Source organism: Bufo gargarizans, chromosome 11 (genome assembly GCF_014858855.1).
Source record: "Bufo gargarizans isolate SCDJY-AF-19 chromosome 11, ASM1485885v1, whole genome shotgun sequence".
NCBI classification, from domain to species: Eukaryota; Metazoa; Chordata; class Amphibia; order Anura; family Bufonidae; genus Bufo; species Bufo gargarizans.
This window is the reverse complement of record NC_058090.1, coordinates 98,927,091-98,945,538: the sequence shown is the minus strand read 5'-3', so window position 1 is coordinate 98,945,538 and position 18,448 is coordinate 98,927,091. Positions and strand designations below refer to the sequence as shown.

The 18,448-nt window shown below is 43.9% G+C and overlaps 1 protein-coding gene across 7 annotated transcripts in view; it reads right to left on the bottom strand.

Annotated features, from left to right (window-relative positions):
* MEF2D (myocyte enhancer factor 2D) overlaps positions 1-18,448 on the bottom strand; it is a 124,335-nt gene that overhangs the window by 68,037 nt on the left and 37,850 nt on the right. For 6 of the 7 annotated variants that reach the window (XM_044272794.1, XM_044272791.1, XM_044272786.1 and 3 more), the window contains exon 2: positions 2,248-2,313. The gene's annotated coding sequence lies outside the window, so the exon portion shown is untranslated. Of the gene's footprint in view, positions 1-2,247; positions 2,314-17,793; positions 17,816-18,448 lie in introns of those variants that run through there. The other variant, XM_044272787.1, reaches the window with a different exon arrangement.

The window sequence follows — 18,448 nt, the reverse complement described above, 5'->3', positions numbered from 1 at the left end:
GAGGAAGGGGAGTGAAAAAAAAAAAAGGTGAAAATCTCCTTTACTATAGCTGTAGTCAGAGCAGCCAAATCCTGCAACCAATACGGTCGGAGGACTACAACCCCCAGCATCCCAAAAAGGATAAAAGGGTGCAACAAGGGTACCATTTGATCCTGGATCCTCAAGGGGCCCAAATGTTCCTTAATAAAAAATTGGGGTCTTCGTTTCAAGCTCTGGATAGGGGTCCAGGACACTGAAGTTAGGCCTTTGCCCCCTGCCATCGTTGTACAGGTGGACCAGGGTGCTTGTTGCCCCCATCACCTCCTCACCCCTTCTCATGGCCTGCCTCGTCCTGTGCAGTATTTTCGCATTGTCTCTGTATTTTGGCTACAAATGGATTAAAGATAATCTTCATTACAGATTAGAAAATCGCTCAGGTAGTAACTCCATCACATTGCAGATGCAGCAGAGCCGAGGTTTGTCATTGCCAGTTTCTCCATTAGTCTGCCCACCCTCAAAGTCACACGACTAAGCTTACTCCCCATGTTCCTCACAATTCTGCACTGCCCCCAGAATACATTAGCCAATAGCTGACCAATAAGAAACACAACCAGCAGATAGTCCCTCACTGCAAAAGTATTTGCACCCCTGGCTTTGTGAGATCAAACAGACACAAGATGTTTTCACCACCACTATGGAGATTGGGGATACGACTTTTCCACAACGATGCACCAAGCGATGATGGCTTCTCCATGGCTAGTGTATGGTTCTTTAGGTTCTTCTCCACAAAAGGCCAAGACGTTCCTATTTCATGGCCAGTAAAATCAAAATCAGCTTCTAGAGTGGATAAACTGGCTCCTACACCTGCAGTAGTTAGATTATCACTAATGGGGTATCTACCACAAGCAAGAGTGGTCACCATAGAATTTACTAAGCTGTCCATCTATGAAAGAAATTTTGTCCAAACGCTCGTTTGGTCTACAGCTATCTCTCCCGATCCACCCAATCATGTTGAGAATGGGAGAGGGCTAAAGCCACTGCCAGACACCTCTCGTGGTGTCTTACCACCTTGAGAACAAAAGGATTGGGCACAAGCAAATACAACATGATCAACCCTTCTATCTCCTCAACATTAGACCACAAATGACTTGAGCTAACTTCAGTGCACTATGCTACCTGCATGTAAATTTCTAGCATGGACGGGGTCACATGGGCCACTGCTGCCAACCACTGGTCTCAGCAGTGATGTGCCTTCATACAGCATTAAGTGCAGTGAACCCCTGGAGCCAGAAAGAAGCATCTGGGAGAAGCTAAGTATGCTTACCTTCACAGGTCTATTTAGTAATTTAAGGAAAAAAGTCAATCGTGGACAACCCCTTTAAATTCTGCTAGGTTGCCCACATTCAACTTTTTTGATCAATTAAAGTGGTTATCCAACCCCTATAATGCCTCCCCAAATGCCTGGGCCCCTCACACAGATCGTACTTACCTCGCTCCCCGGGACCCGCGTCGCTCCTGAGCCCACACGGCCGCCGCTGCATCTCCCCGTCGCGTGGATGTAAATAATGGAAGCCAATAGCAGTCTGCATGGAGAACGAGTCTCCCTAGCGTCACCCGCGATGCTGAGGAGGCTAGTCCCCCTCCACTGGATGTTTTCATCCATGTGACAGGCAGATGCAGTGGCGGCCGTGCGGGCATCAGAAGCAAGGCAGGTGTCGGGGAGCTAGGCAAGTACAATCTGTGTAAGGGGCCCGGACATTTGGGGAGGCATTATAGGGGTCGAATAACCCCTTTAAAAGGTGGTGTCACATCTAAGAGGAGGTGGAACCCGCACCTATCTGACATAGCAATTTGCCACCGTCTCAGATGAGACAATCCCTTTAAGAAAGATCAATGACTATTGTCGAAGGAAGTTTTCCGGCTGGGTTCCTATCTTGACCCACCACACTGCAGTGTGGGAACCTACCGTTATGGTCAATGAGCAACTGAACATTCCTATTGCATTTGAAAATGGTTGGGACATGTGTCCATGTCCAAAAGGTTACAGCTACCAGTGACTGAACAGGACAGATGTCGCCACCACCTCTTCTAGACCTTGGAGAATCCAAGCGAGCTTGTAGTGTCATCAGCCACATTTTTGTCAAACGTTTGCTCATAGGAGTACATACAACAAGTCCTAATGATTCCCTTTCCAATACACCTGCTTCTCATAGGCAACTTACAAAGACACAAGAGTCATTACTAATGTGAGATGGTTCGATAGTTTACCTGGAGCTTCTTCCCAAGATCTTTGCTCATCATTCAAGGGAAACAAAAAATGTCCACAAGGAATATCTGGAAGAGAAGAAACAAACATAGAGTCAGCTGAGTTACAAATCACCATGGGGTTTCCAAAGCGAGAGGCAAGTATGTGGAGATATGGTTTAATTGGCATCAAAAAGCAGCCCACAAGCACGATGCCGAATATTCCTGAGCTGGGGACACCATGAAACGCACTAAATATGGACAGTGTCACACGTTATTAGACACGGGCCATGAACCTTTAAAAGGTCTCACACCAGCGTCAACAGAAACGAGGAGGCAGGAAAGTAATGCTTGACCTAGGGTCTTCAGCTTTCATGGTCAGGAAAGCATCAGAACGTAATTACAAACGAATGTGGAAAACATCGATTTCAGAGACGACACAGTCTTCTCCAATGAGGAACCTTTACGCAGTTCTAATATTAACCCTTTCAGCCAAGAGAAACAATCCAAATAGGAGATGAAGCTGCCACCACATATACAACATAAGCTGATCCCAGCCAATGTTTGGCTAGAAGGAACGATTCTTCTTGATCATTGGTCCATGTAAAAGGTCCACTGATCAACACTTTTTTGCCGGCTGACCAGATCTTTGATGTTGACATAAAGGTTATTCTGTCCAATGCCCACATGATAACTCTTAGACGAGCAAAGATCGGCTTGCTAGATCATGGCGATATCAGGCAGAAACGGTCCCATGGAAAAGATTACTTAGGCTGGACAACGACATCCATTCCTCCAGACCTCCGTCATATACATGGAAGCTTAGCTGGGCATAAATGTGTTCTGAATAGGTAGGGATGAGGTAACTGCTACTTGACACCACTGGCAGGAGCTCATATACAACAAACAGATTGAGCATGTTGAAATCCAACAGCACCCTCCTCCCCCCCACCCCAACAACATCTGCCACAGGGTGAAAGTTGGGACTCCCCCCATACACATAAGAAGGTCGGCAAGTTTCTGTGGTAACATTAACGGGCTTGGTCAACATTGATCTACTATGCATGGACAGCTTTAGATGACTAGACGTGGGCTACCATTGAGAAAACATCAAGAGTCTATGTCCAACTTAAGACATTGTAGTGGATCTCCCCAGCTTATGTCATCTTCCAAAATCAGTGCCTGCAAAGGAATTTCTGTAGATGACAATTTATTGGAAAGATGGCCTTTGTTGGACTGGGCAGGGCAATGTAGAATCCCCAAAAGAAAGGCCACACAAGAGGCCCACAATTTTGCAATCAATGTTCTGAGGCCCTAATGAGGAGGCCATCAGCCTAGTGATACAGAAACCAAGAACCCTCATCAACCCTCAGCCATTACTTTGAAGGTACATCAGGCATCATGTCCAAATTGTCTAAGCAGAAATGTTTTCTACCAGTGGTAAACTATCACTTGTAGTCTGCTACTTTCCACAGCTGGAACCATTTATCACATGAAGAGTCATTGCAATTAACTTTCTTATATACTCCATTACTGACAAGTATGTAGATAGGGACACTGGTGGAACTGGGGACAGGTCAGACTAATGACCGTTATCAGCCACACAGATAACATCCATTTAGCCTCTCTTACGTCTCCACTGTTAATGATTATGGGACACAGCCAGAGAAGAGATCTCACCGACATATGACTGCAGAGAGTGTTTATACCCATGGTAAGCAGTGGCAAGCACTGGCGTCTACACATGGCTGCGCCGTTACTCATCCTGACAAAAGTCAGAGCAGATGGCTCTATGACTCAAGAAGTGTTGTACAATCTTTGTATGGAGACTGGGAGCTTACCGGGTCTCTGCTGATTACTCATTATGTAATGTGGAGGAAACACAGAGGGAATTGTACCAAACACAGTGCCACGGTACCACGACAGTGCTTCTAGCATCCAGCGGGCGAGCATGAACCCCAGGCCTGGCACAGAGCTGGTTACATTAGATAAGACTTGGCACTAGGGCTGCAGCTAACAATTATTTGAATAATCGATTAGTTGGCGATAATTTCATCGATTAATTGGGAAAAACACCAAAATGACCAAAAAGATGATTTTACTTGAAAAATCTTGTTCAAAGGCCATATATTAAAACAAATTGTGGATGACACTGGTATGGGGGATCTGTGGATGACACACTTATGGGGGATCTGTGGAGGACACACTTATGGGGGATCTGTGGAGGACACACTGTTATGGGGGATCTGTGGAGGACACTGTTATGGGGGATCTGTGGAGGACACTGTTATGGGGGATCTGTGGAGGACACACTGTTATGGGGGATCTGTGGATGACACACTGTTATGGGGGATCTGTGGATGACACACTTATGGGGGCATCTGTGGAGGACACACTGTTATGGGGAATCTGTGGAGGACACACTGTTATGGGGGATCTGTGGAGGACACACTGTTATGGGGGATCTGTGGAGGACACACTGTTATGGGGGATCTGTGGAGGACACACTTATGGGGGATCTGTGGATGACACACTTATGGGGGATCTGTGGAAGACACACTTATGGGGGATCTGTGGAAGACACACTTATGGGGGATCTGTGGAGGACACACTTATGGGGGATCTGTGGAGGACACACTTATGGGGGATCTGTGGATAACACACTGTTATGGGGGGGATCTAGGGATGACACTATATAGCATCTTAGGCTATATTGTGTCATCCACAGATCTCCCCCATAACAGTGCCATCCACAGATCCCCCTCCCCATAACAGTGCCACCCACAGATCCCCCTCCCCATAACAGTGCCACCCACAGATCCCCCTCCCCATAACAGTGCCACCCACAGATCCCCCTCCCATAACAGTGCCACCCACAGATCCCCCTCCCCATAACAGTGCCACCCACAGATCCCCCTCCCCATAACAGTGCCACCCACAGATCCCCCTCCCCATAACAGTGCCACCCACAGATCCCCCTCCCATAACAGTGCCACCCACAGATCCCCCTCCCATAACAGTGCCACCCACAGATCCCCCTCCCCATAACAGTGCCACCCACAGATCCCCCTCCCATAACAGTGCCACCCACAGATCCCCCTCCCATAACAGTGCCACCCACAGATCCCCCCTCCCCATAACAGTGCCATCCACAGATGCCCCTCCCATAACAGCCCCGGCCGCGCCTCTCACATCAGTAGACTATTCTGGCAGTAACCTTTACTTCAACTTTAAATCAGCGCATCTTTATTACCTGACAATGAAGCTCCAGTAACAGGCAGAGTGGGCGGTGGCGTAACGTCGCTTACTCACGTGACGCGCCTGCTCCGCCCACTTTTTGAATTAATCAGGCGCGTCACGTGAGTAAGCGACGTTACGCCACCGCCCGCTCTGCCTGTTGCTGGAGCTTCATTGTCAGGTAATAAAGATGCGCTGATTTAAAGTTGAAGTAAAAAAGTTACTGCCAGTTAAGGACCCACAGGCATAGCGCCTGACCGCCCGCTCCAACCCGCATAGCAACGAATCGGCCAATTATTCGATAATGGGATTCGTCGACAACGAATCCAGTTATCGAATATTATCGATAACTTAGATTAATCGTTGCAGCCCTACTTGACACCACAGGTAGGACAGCCGCACAACGTCCTGCATCTATCACCAAACAGAACAAGGAAGAGCAGTTCTAGACTCGGGTCATACGAGGAGCAATAATTATACCATTCATTCTGATAGGATTATTATCAGGTATTTCTTCTCATCTCAGTTCTAGGGAAATGGATAGATCAGCAAAATAGTGGTGGTCTCAAGAAGTGCAGGACCGCCATAATCTCCTTATACCTAATGCAGGGTAATGGCCACAATAATGCTCACTATGATTTCAGTATTATAGTAGCTATATTCTTATACATAGGAGGCAGTATTATAGTAGTTATATTCTTGTACATAGGAGCAGTATTATAGTAGTTATATTCTTGTACATAGGAGCAGTATTATAGTAGTTATATTCTTGTACATAGGAGCAGTATTATAGTAGTTATATTCTTGTACATAGGAGACAGTATTATAGTAGTTATATTCCTGTACATAGGAGACAGTATTATAGTAGTTATATTCCTGTACATAGGAGGCAGTATTATAGTAGTTATATTCTTGTACATAGGAGCAGTATTATAGTAGTTATACTCTTGTACATAGGAGCAGTATTATAGTAGTTATATTCTTGTACATAGGAGGCAGTATTATAGTAGTTATATTCTTGTACATAGGAGCAGTATTATAGTAGTTATATTCTTGTACATAGGAGCAGTATTATAGTAGTTATATTCTTGTACATAGGAGCAGTATTATAGTAGTTATATTCTTGTACATAGGAGCAGTATTATAGTAGTTATATTCTTGTACATAGGAGCAGTATTATAGTAGTTATATTCTTGTACATAGGAGCAGTATTATAGTAGTTATATTCTTGTACATAGGAGCAGTATTATAGTAGTTATATTCTTGTACATAGGAGCAGTATTATAGTAGTTATATTCTTGTACATAGGAGCAGTATTATAGTAGTTATATTCTTGTACATAGGGGGCAGTATTATAGTTGTTATATTCTTGTACATAGGAGGCAGTATTATAGTAGTTATATTCTTGTACATAGGCAGTATTATAGTAGTAATATTCTTGTACATAGGAGGCAGTATTATAGTAGTTATATTCTTGTACTTAGGAGCAGTATGATAGTAGTTATATTCTTGTACATAGGAGGCAGTATTATAGTAGTTACATTCTTGTACATAGGAGGCAGTATTATAGTAGTTATATTCTTGTACATAGGCAGTATTATAGTAATAATATTCTTGTATATAGGAGCAGTATTAGAGTAGTTATATTCCTGTACATAGGAGCAGTATTAGAGTAGTAATATTCTTATTCATATGAGGCAGTATCATAATATTCTTGAACATATGGGGGAGTATTATACTAACAGTTAAATAAAAGTTTATTACACAGCAGGAGGTGACAAAGAGACACATGAGAAAGTTACTCTCAGGATTATAAAAATACTAAATCTGTGCTCCATCCTGATGCCTGATGGAAGTTCTATTCCAATAGAAAAACAATTTAACACATACATGTTTTAGCTGCCTTTACGTAACTCTATTGTATCATCGATGTCAATATAAAATGTGAGTGGACTTGCTTTTTAACCGTCGGTAGCCCAAGCATCAAAAGCAGAAGAATACGGGAAGGTAATGTTAAAGCTTCCCCGTAAACTCTATAGTGGAGTCCATTCTCAGCTATTCCCTAGTGCTCTGCCAACTTTCATCTGCTCATTCTCTCCTCCTAAATTCTCTTTCGTGGCAGCACCCATGGGTTTCAAAATCCTGTTTGTCCAATCAAGTAAAAAGTAAAATCCGATAGAGCCTGTTAAGTGAATTAAATTATTAAACAATGGATGAGCCTGGGCTTCTCGTGCCTGACAGAGCAATGTTCTTGTTTCCAAGTGAAAGGTTTTCTCTTCTCAGTTGTATAATATTGTTCTGAGCCGATAATCGATGGGGAATGCACAGCTCACGGCGCGGCCCGCTCATCCACGATGAGTCTTCAAGACCTTAAGCTGTTTAACAAGTCAAGGGGCATCCCTTGCATTGGTGTAGAATGGTGTTCACTCACCAAAAAGGGAGGGGAACAGCTTGAAAAGTTACAAGGCCTGGCTTCTCACCAACCTTAACGGGAGACATTGTCTAGTTTTGTTCTACCAAACGTCTGGATAAATATTCGCATCCTGACATTTAAGAAAGAGAGAAATTGGAATTTTATCAGGAGTCAGCTCTCATTTGTCATGTTTGTGATCAGCAACCATCTCAGTGTAGCAGATATGGTGGCTTGACACAAACCAGGAACATTGATGAGCTTGTCCATCTCATTGCTTCATTTTCTGACAAACTGCCCAAAGATTTAATCATCGCTTCGAAACAAACTGCTTTTCACAGTTCCTATCTTGACATGTTCCTCCGCAGGTTCTCACACCAGACTGGTGTTAATAAAGGTTCCTATATTATTAATCTTTTCCGATGTCAAGGTTTTTTCCATTGTGTCATCCTACATGTGGTTCATCTACACAAATGTCAACTATAACAAGAGCCTTAGGATGTATTGTCCAACTTTCGAGAGACACGTTTGAACAAGCAATGGGTAGAAAAATGGCTCCATTATCTTGGATTTCTCTGGTAGTCCTTTGGTGACCATGGGCTGGTTTTTGGTATTGCTAGACAAGTTTAAGTGTTGGCATCTAAGGTAAGTATAACTGTGTAGACCATGAAGGCCAATGTTCACAGACCATATAGTCTTGGAAAAGATCAGGTGAACAGACAGTGGTCTAAACTGGTCTCACCTAAAGTGTAAGGAGAGTCATGGGCAATCTGTGTTCCACTAGGTGGTTGCTGTATCTTAATGACCCTACTTCAGCATGTACAGCTATATACAGTAGTGGCTTCCGCAGGTCATAGAGACTATTAACATTGATTAAGAAGTTATTTGAGTAATAAAGTCTTAAATATTGTTAAGTTATTGTTGCTGAATCTCCAACCCCTTTACATACATCTAGACTGTGAAAGTCTTACTACATGAGGAAGGATGTATGCAAATGTATGAAAAAATGCTGATACATGAGCCAATTACCAGAAGAACCATAAACATCTGCAAAAAAAAAAAGAGGATCGGGCAGCCCACTGTGTAATCTGACATTACAGAGAGCATGTCCTCCCTGTATAGGTACTATACACCATACTATAGGTTTTGGCAGTAATAAAGGGTGGAAATGAGGTTGCCTTTGAACTTCAGGCTCACCAGACCGCCCTTAGGCATTGGGATAGGAGCTCTCCCTTCCATAGGTTCTGAAATGTCAATCAACAAGTCAGGTAGAAACTGGTTCCCGGGACCTACTGTCCAAGGATAGTGCCTTGTACTGGTGTCTGGTGGGTCACTTTCTTCTATGTATACCCTTGATTTCTACAGATATCAAAAGCCGTGACTGGTTATAAATATGGAAATGGTCTGTGGATTCTGATATTAATGTAATTTACAGGAAGCGATACCCTGCAAACATGTGGATAGACAGATACATGTCTGCGGTGGTTGGAGGACAGACAAAGGAAAGACAGTTTAAAGAAACACTCCAGCAACGACTAGCACCGGCCTGAGGGGATATAATCTACTACGGCTTGCTGTTAGATAATATAGTGTTTTATTATAGTATTTATCTGCATCTGTTTTTGGACTGACAGGGACTTGGTTAGGTCAGGTTATGCTCTGTCCGTGATGCTGTTGACGTCGCTCATCACTCCACATCGGCCCCTGACAGACTTCTTGGCTCCCGATGCTCGGAGCGCAGGCTGTGACACACAGGTGGAAGGCGATATCATGGTTCTCCGAGGATCATGTTAAACAAAACTCAGATCACGGATATGAAAATTGTCTCCTCAGCTAGATTTGATTTCCGCACCTTTAATGACTCTTGAGTTGTTCCTGTGTATGCCTCTCAGTAATGGTGAGGAGAACGCGGCTTGCTTTACACGTAATGGCACCTGGTAAAGGGCATCCTTTACTGAAGGTTATTTATGGTCTGAGGAGGGGCTCCCATTTAAAGGGGATCATCATCACCCTGTAGGACGTCATCCAACCTGGATTATAAACGAACCCCAAAAAGTAGCAAACAGGGAACTAAAACCAGCGATTCCAAAACCCTAATAAACAGGAGTCAACATGCTAAGGAAGTGTGCCCTATGAACCTCCAGGATGTTCTCATTGGCTGGGCAAGCCTATATTGCACTTCCTGTTTCTGAAAGTGTCATGTGACCCTATCAGCTCTGCTGAATGGATAAGAGAATTCACAAGGGGAGGAACTTAAGTGGCAAGCTAAGCTTTTTACTCATAGTTCTTGAGTAGGGTGAAGCAAATTATCCTAATCATAAGGGGTCTGCCCTAGCAAAAAGTCTGGTTATGGGGGAAGGATGTTCACACTAGCGGCAACAGTAGGTGATCTTCATCTTAGAGTTGGGTTCTTTTCACGGACTGAGTTTTCTAGTGCTGTTCTCTAATTGAGGTGACACAGGAAGTGATACATTCAGACGGCTGCTGATTGGCTGCTCAACTCTTTACTTCCTGTTAGGGGATCAAGGAGGAGAAGTCTGTCATTTTACAAGCCCTTTTTATGATTAATTCTATGAGGTGGGAATGAAGGCTTGGTCATTACTGTGTAGATGTTGGCGCTATTATTTGGTAAACACTATGGGCCCTGCAGTGAGGAGCATCTGCCCAGTGGCAACACTTGGTGGTCCTAGTGTGGAGAGGGTAGGTGCAGAGTATTAAGTGGTGTGGCTTAGCTCGGAAAACGCCAACAAGACATTAGTCTGGCTCACTGGGAGTTATAGTTCCAGACGATCTTGGGAGACATAACCAGAGTGAGGAGCCACTGTTTGCATTTACACTATTGGGTGTCAGGGCAAGAGATAAGATAAAGAAACTGGATGGGGACATGTCGGAGATAACCAGTGTGAGAGCAGTCTCTGACACAGAGCACCTTCTCTGCACCTTCACAGACACAGTACAGCACAGTCTCTAGTCATAATTGATAGCAAACGAGAAGTCCATCCAGCCTGACCTCCTCTGACCTCTTCATCTTCAGTCCAAATGGATAAATCTGCCTAGTGGTCGAACAATACAAGGCCATCTCCTGCCATTCAAGACCTGCCGAAAGCTAGGGTTGTCACCCAGCTTTCTCGTGGACAGATATAACCAAGAAGAGGTCGACTCATGTACTAATACAATAACTCTCAGCCTAAAAATCCCTACCTTGACCAATGGACGCTTCCTAGCCTTGTTCTCATGCAGCTGGTGCAAAAAATGGACACGACGAACAAGTGGACCCAATCCATCAATGGAATGGAAAGCAATATGAGCCAGCCCGGGCCAGCTTACTATTGATCTCCTGCTACAATGATCATGATGGTTCTTAAAGGAGAACGACCATCTGAAACAGTCCTTCAGTGCAGAATAAAAAATAAAAAAAAGTTAAAACTGTTTTTCAGTATCTTAATTTCGATATGGAGATACGATCCGTTGAAGTTACAGGCCCAAAGCTTGAGGCTGCACTACTGAGAGATTTTAATTGTTTTTAGCAGGAGCAGTGTTGTCACTGAGACAATAAAGGCAGATTTAAGAAAACTATCTAAAAGAAAAATTTACTTTGTTGCCCCTAGCAACCAATCACAGCAGTGATTTAGACACTCTCAAAAATCTCCACCATTGTGTCCAAATCACCATCATCATCATCAAGACCCACCTCCTAAGTAGCCAAGATGGGGGCTATCATGTATATACAGTATCTTACTAAAAGTCAGTACACCCCCCACACTTTTGTGAATACCTGACACTATGATACTATGTAAAGTAGTCAGTGCACAGCTTGTAGAACAGTGCGTGCCCTCAAAATAACTCAAGACAGCCATTAATGTCTAAAACACTGGCAGCAAATGTGAGTACACTCCTAAGTGAAAGTGGCCAACTTGTGCCCAAAGTGTCAATAGTTTGTGTGGCCACCATTATTTTCCTGCCTTAACTCTCTTTGGCATGGAGTTCACTGGAGCTTCACAGGTTGTCGCTGGAATCCTCTTCCATCCTCCATGATGACATCACAGAGCTGGTGGATGTTCGAGACCTTGTGCTTCTCCACTTTCCGTTTGAGGATGCTCAATAGGGTTTAGGTCTGAAGACAAGCTTGGCCAGTCTAGCACATTTACCCTCATCCCAGTGTCAGATCTTAAGTGTTGCCCCATGAAAAAAAATAGAATACATTTTTTACAAAAAAGTGAAGGGTGGACTCCCTTTATGAGATACTGTATATGTGAGGACATTGAAGGTCCTCCATGACAACAAAGCACTGGAGGCTCTCAGTAGTGCAGCCTCAAGCGATCATATTTCAGTATAGAAGCTAGATATTAAAAAACGGTTTCTGCATCACATCAGGTAGTTTTCTTTTAGAAGCAGCAGGAAAAGAAAAACCTGGGAAGGAGGAAAACGGAAAAATACAAGCTACCAGGTGAAAAGACGAGGGAGGAAAGAAAAATAATGAAATCACGAGTGGGGGATGGGAAAATAACCCTATGAGACATGAGGAAACACAGAGGAAAGGAGCGAGAGTCAGCGAGATGCCGAGTGACAAGTGGAAGAATGGGACGTAAGAAACCAAGGAAGAGGGAGCCGAGAAACCAGGGAAGGCTGGATCCATGTGCTCGGCTGAAGGGCTTGGACTGGGTCATTTGTATATCATGCGCTAATACTTTTAGACCCACGGATCATGGAATTATACATAATGTATGCTTTATACAGCACCAACATATACCACAGCTCTCATGGTAATGGTCAAACGCCACCAACCATGGCAATGGCAAGGCCAAAGTACAGCAGCCACAGTGATGGAAAAACTGTGCCAGTCATAGTGAGGGCCAAACCCTCGCTCACAAATGACCCCCAGAAATAAGACCTGATGGAGGGGGATACAACAGAGGAGACTATTGAGAAACCCTTTCCTGGTTATGGCCTAGGCCAGTGAATGCAGGATGTATGCAGCACCTCAGAAGTCAGAGACCCGGACCCTGACGTGGTGACCGTTAAGCGACGACACTTTCGATTTAACTGTCCAACTTCCTTTCTGTGCAGGGGGAAGTGAAACTGCCAGATGTTAGACGAGCGAGGATGCGGGGGACAGAAAATGTGAACGTGTTACATTACGGGGGAGAAAACAACTGCAATAAAGCAGGGATTGAAGAGCAAGAATGGAGACTGCCATTGTGGTGGAGGCTTCTCAGCATCTCCTGAGAGATCCAAGACACAAGTTTTAAAGGTTCAATTCAAGATGCTGGCTTTCAAGAGGACAGAGAGAGAGACAAGGTTGAGTTGGTCATGGCTAAACAAATCAGTCCATACAGAATAATATAAGTAAATTTAGTGAGCACACCCCCATAATGGTGGCTAGAGCATACCTAAAGACCATGGCTGGTTAGGGGGTCCCAGAACTAACAGCTAGTGAGCTCCCAAAGACCACAGCTAGTCAGAATTCTCCAAAAATAACAGCCACAGTGCTTTCAAAGACTGTGACAAGTCACGGTGACCCCATAATGATAGCCAGGGTGCCGTTATACACTATGAATAGCAAGAGTACCCCAAGAATTAAAGAATGCACCTGAAGACTATGACTAGTGACAATCAAAAGTACTCCCTAAGATCAAGCACCCCCCATAATGACAAGCAAAGTTATCCTGAAGGCCAATTGTCTCCAAGATGACAAAGAGCCCCCACAGAGGCTCCTAAGTGCTGTGTCCAACTACTCTTACCATAAAACTGGCCAAACTGGTAAGACAGCTGTCGGCTGAATACTCACTTGGCTGACAACCGTTCATCTCACCCGCCATACACAAGAACACTAAGCCAAACATGCTTACTTCCTGAATAAGGGATAGGAGTAAGGACTAAGAAAAAAGGATAAGGCATGTTGAGATCCAACTGCCCGATCTTTCTATCCTTTAACATTTGCCGTCAAGAGGCCCCAGACATATTAAATAATCAGCCAGTCCTACCAAAATCTGCACTAGGACTAGTCATAACAGTCCTATTTTTCCAAGGATTGTGGCTAATCAGAGCGCCCCCATAATGACGGCCAGTGTACATATCTGGGTCTACCAGATTGTGTCGCGTAATCACTGCACACCAAACACCAGGGCAACCAAATCACCGGATATGTATCTCCACTGCTTGGCAGAGTGGTCTGCTGATACAGGGGATGCAGTGATCCTGCCTCCTGTGCACCAGGACATTCCGATGCAGCATGCAGGTGGGCCTTAGCCTCCTTTCTGTTTGCGCCCTACATCTGTTTCCTCTTCTATCATTATACAGATGGCACATACGTACACTACAGAATCCATAAACCTATATTACAGCACCGATCGGCGGCCATGTTGCTTAGCTTTGTCTCAGCTATGAAGTGTTTGCTGCTTATAATAAAAGCCTCCATACTGACGGGTTAAAAGACCGGGCATACTGCTAATTAAGAAAGTAAGCACTCGACCCGTATTTAACGGAAATAATTACTGGATTGTGTTCCCAGCTAATTTCTCTTGTACATAGCAACCCTAAGCTGAGATACCTGCGGAGACAGCACGGGGAGCGGAGTAATGATTAACCCACGGAGGTTGGAGAGGACACGGGTGTTTACTAGCTTGTAAACTGCTTAAAACTGAATTAACTGCCACTTCAATGCTGCCGCACTGACCTATTTACTCCCATTCATGGTCTAATGCTTCATGGCCTGGTTAAAACATGTCTGCCATCAGGACGTGGACGTCATGAGCTTTTGGGCGCCAACAGTAAAATCAACCTACCAAGTGCCATTTTTAATACTGGTGTCCCTACCTTTGGGCTGGTCCCAGTTGCAAATACTAGCTCTGCACCCACTACAGCTATGCACCTGACCAGGCTTTTTCATTGCCAGCACAAGACTCACCAGCCCTACAATGTTTGAACTGACCTCCAGTACAAGAGAAGGAAACGTTCGGCAACTAGAGTGGTCACCCAAGATATGTCAAACCAAAGAGAGCTGTCAGTGGGGACTCACAGTAACATGGAGTCATGTGTGTGCTTCAAGGGGTTCATCTCTTTCGAAGCCACCACCAAGACTGGGCCCAAGTGTTCTGTCTGGTATCTCCAAGCTCAACGTGATCCTTTTATGTTTCTTAGAAAACCATTTATGAACATTTTTACAACTGGCCTCCTAATGCTAGTTCTTAATGTTGGCAAAACAAAACTGCCCATGTGTCGCTGCAATGTAGATTATTCAGTACTGCAAATAGCTGTGGCTTGCCACATCAAAGGTAGCTGATGGCCTGTGGTACCCTGTCACTATGCACAGTTAGAAAAACAAAGGATGCCCATCCCATGTAGCACGGTACAAGAAGTTTTTTTTCTCCTCACGCCTCATTAACTCGTTCTGCGTGGATGATCTTCTTCAGAACCACTTACAATTCTGTGCATATTCATATTCATCCAGTCCGGTAAATCCAAGACTGTAGGTGGTCTCAGTTTTCCATGTTGTCCACTGCTTTCCAAGAACAACCCAAACTGGTGGGCATCCATGAGTTGGGACCCTACCAATTCTCTGAAAGTAGAGGTAATGATACTCAGTAATGTACCCAAAATGTCACTAGTTTAGGCCCGTTGTCACCAAAATGAAAGGGGAGGTTTAATTTAATCAACTCCTTTTCATAAGAAGAGTATGTCAATGGCAAGGCAAGCGGTGGAATTGGTTGGCAAGTTCTCGAATGAAGCTTTACTAAGCGCCTATTGAAAAATCAGATTTAGAAGGTTATCCTGAAACAACAACCCCACAATTTACTCAGAATGCCATAAAAGACAGTGCCTGAACCTGTCAACCCCCCGCGGTGCTAAGACTGGTCATACACATTAGACAGCTACCCTAAACACATGGACGCTTGACCAACTATGCGTGTGTTCTCAATAGGGACAGGGGAGTAAACTTCTCTAGACTTTTTTGGTAGCTTATCTCCCTAAGAACAAAAAAACTGGCTATGTTGAATTCCAACTGCCCAATCCATCTCTCTCCTGAGGAGAATCAGAAAGCCATCATGCACATTAGATCATTGGCCAGCTTACGTTAGAGATCTGTTGATGTGGAAACATCCAACAGGTCTTACTGAAGGACCCATATCAATGCCTCATGTGCCCAAAGGCAACTATAACATGAAAAATACCTAATATGTAAAATACTCTATATGGGGATGTTAAAAACTTTTGTACCCCATTAAGTATCCACAACAATCTACCAAGGGTTTACATTATTCATGGACATAACAGAATACAGAAATTAGATTAACCTGCTAATATTCTCTGGCAATATCCTAATTTATAGAGGCTGCCTACTTTGGACCATTCTTACTTTAAGAGTCCCATAAAAAGATGCCCCCCTTGCTAGTACCCCTCAGGAATCAGCTGTGGGGAAACCTGCAGCGTTACCGCCGGAGAAATGAAGCATTATGTAGCGTCTATTCAAATCTAGAAGCAGTCTATGTAATGTGGGACAGGTCCTCCAAAGCGAGAGGCGCATCGTTGTAACCTCTGCCCAGTCTGACTAAGAGATGACAGCAGACCCTCCACTATTAACTCACTTTTCCCTAATAATGTGCATGAAAATGGTTTTTTCTAAACTAGACCACCCCTCTAATGTTTAGGCTCACAACCATATTGTACCATACTCAGTTTCAGTGGTGTAACCTTCTCAACAACCTCAAGAGGGAGATCATGCATACGTTGGGGGGCAGGATACACAGTGTACCAGCGTTTTCATTTTGTCTTTCTGTTTGTGAGGCAGATCATCTTCAGGCTGTTCCCGCCTCATCAATAGATGAAAATTTAAAGGGAGAAAAAAAAAAAAGAACAACAATTTATTTTCATTCATTATTCATGTGGTTAAGCAGCCGGCGGGTTAAAGTAAAGGCTTTGTAAACGGTTTTTATGTTCTATGGCAGAAGTCCTAACCACTTTTAATAATAATGCACATTTGGGAATCAGAGTAAAGCATGCTGGGAAAGCCCATCTTCTATGCCAATGACAAAGTTAGCAGTGACACTTATATTGTTTATATCAAAAACATCATCTATTTTGGAGAAATCCCTTTCATTCTGTGAGAGCTACTCCAAGAAGCCAGATGTAGGAGAAAGACGAACCAAAGATTGGTAAGGGTAAAAGATACCCCAAAGATGGAATCTGGAAAAAGATCCGTCAAAGCTGGGTTAAAGACCCACCTAAGCTGGAACATGAGTTAAGAAGACCCAACATAGTTTGCAAAATCACAAAAATTGGAACCTGGTTGAAGATAAAGTAAAGCTATAACACCCACATAAGTTACAAGACTCCTCAATAACCATCACAGCTGGTAAAACCACGTAAGTTGGAACCTGCTTAAGATGACCTGCTTAAGTTGGAACATAAAGAAAGACTCACTATAGCTGGTAGAACCACATAATTTAGAACCTGTGAGAAGACCCACCATAGCTTGTAGAATAAAGTAAGCTGGAAACTTAAGGATAGACACTACACACCTTGCACACTAACCTAAGTTGCAAACTGGGAAAAGACCCAACAAAGTTGGTAGACCTACATAATAATATGAAGCCTGAGGGTAAAAGGCATGGAATCTGGTAGAAGACCCACCACTTGAAAGAGTGGCCAGCACAAGAATAACATCTTGAAACTTTATTCTATATTCAGTTAACATACATCTCCATAGATACCAGGGTGTTCACAGCCAATGCGTTTCGTTTGAAATCTGGGCAAAGACCCGGGATTGACGGAAGTTAGGAGAAGTTTGGTCCTAAATTTCAGCACCATGAAAATAACCTTTAGGGGAAATGAATACATGGACATATGGGCAGACATACCATACTGGTATTCCCTGCTATGTGGTCAATAGGGAAGGAGAGTTCCAGATTAAGGTGTTCACATACCTTTTGATGGGAATCTATGTAGGACTCCCCATCTTCTTTTCTCCTCTGTAAAAGATTGGATGGGGGCAGCAGGAGAGGGATGGAGGAAAATGATAATCAACCCTAGGCCCCCCTTCACCTCTGCATGCCATGTACTCTGTCTGGATACCATCCTGAAACCGAAACATATTGCCCAAAAGTCTTATTAGTCAAGTAGAGGTGGTGGCGTTGATATATATTTTTATGATATTCTATTATATCTTATCTGATGATGGAAGAACTGGAAGTGAAGACAGAGAAGACCAGAAATCAGATGATACAAGGGGAGGAGTGAGAGGCTGGCCAAATGCAGAAAAAGATTTCAAATCTAGTCTGCCCAGGAAAGAGATCAGAGGATAAAGGAACTTTCCAGTCAGTTAAAAAAGGAAGAATCGAAAATGGTTGCAATTCTAAAAAAAAGGAAGAATCATTGCGCAAGGCCTCAGGCAGCCACCAGAGGCTACTTGCAATTTTTAAGGTCCCAAAAAATGTTGAAGGCGCTGAACAAACTACTAGCCAGAAAGTCTCAAAAGGTGGTCAACCATGGGAAATACAATATGATCACTCCTTCTTCCCCCGTCATCTGCTGTTGGGACTGAGTCGAGCCACACCCCATATAAGATAGTCAGTCGAACCT